The sequence below is a fragment of the Penaeus monodon genome, chromosome 21 (genome assembly GCF_015228065.2).
Source record: "Penaeus monodon isolate SGIC_2016 chromosome 21, NSTDA_Pmon_1, whole genome shotgun sequence".
NCBI lineage: Eukaryota > Metazoa > Arthropoda > Malacostraca > Decapoda > Penaeidae > Penaeus > Penaeus monodon.
The window spans coordinates 41,916,079-41,916,297 of record NC_051406.1 but is presented as its reverse complement, the minus strand read 5'-3'; the positions used below and the strand labels follow the sequence as shown (position 1 = coordinate 41,916,297).

The 219-nt window shown below is 41.6% G+C and overlaps 1 protein-coding gene across 1 annotated transcript in view; it reads right to left on the bottom strand.

Moving 5' to 3' along the window:
• Positions 1-219, bottom strand: part of LOC119586503 (myocyte-specific enhancer factor 2-like) — a gene marked incomplete in the record, with an annotated part of 157,797 nt that overhangs the window by 93,129 nt on the left and 64,449 nt on the right.

Sequence of the window (219 nt, the reverse complement as noted above, 5' to 3'; positions counted from 1 at the left end):
GGTGCTTACGTAACATCTATCACACATCCAACGCACGCAAAATCGCATTATTCATACTGTCAACATTCTGCTATCTATCGCTACCTATCACCCCATTCCTTCCCTAGGTAGTGCTTCCTTGGGTAAACTTACTGACCCTGAAGCGTGTTTCAAATAACAATAGATAATAATAATGCCAGTGACGCACGTTTGAGAACTGTAAACGCAAAACAGTACACA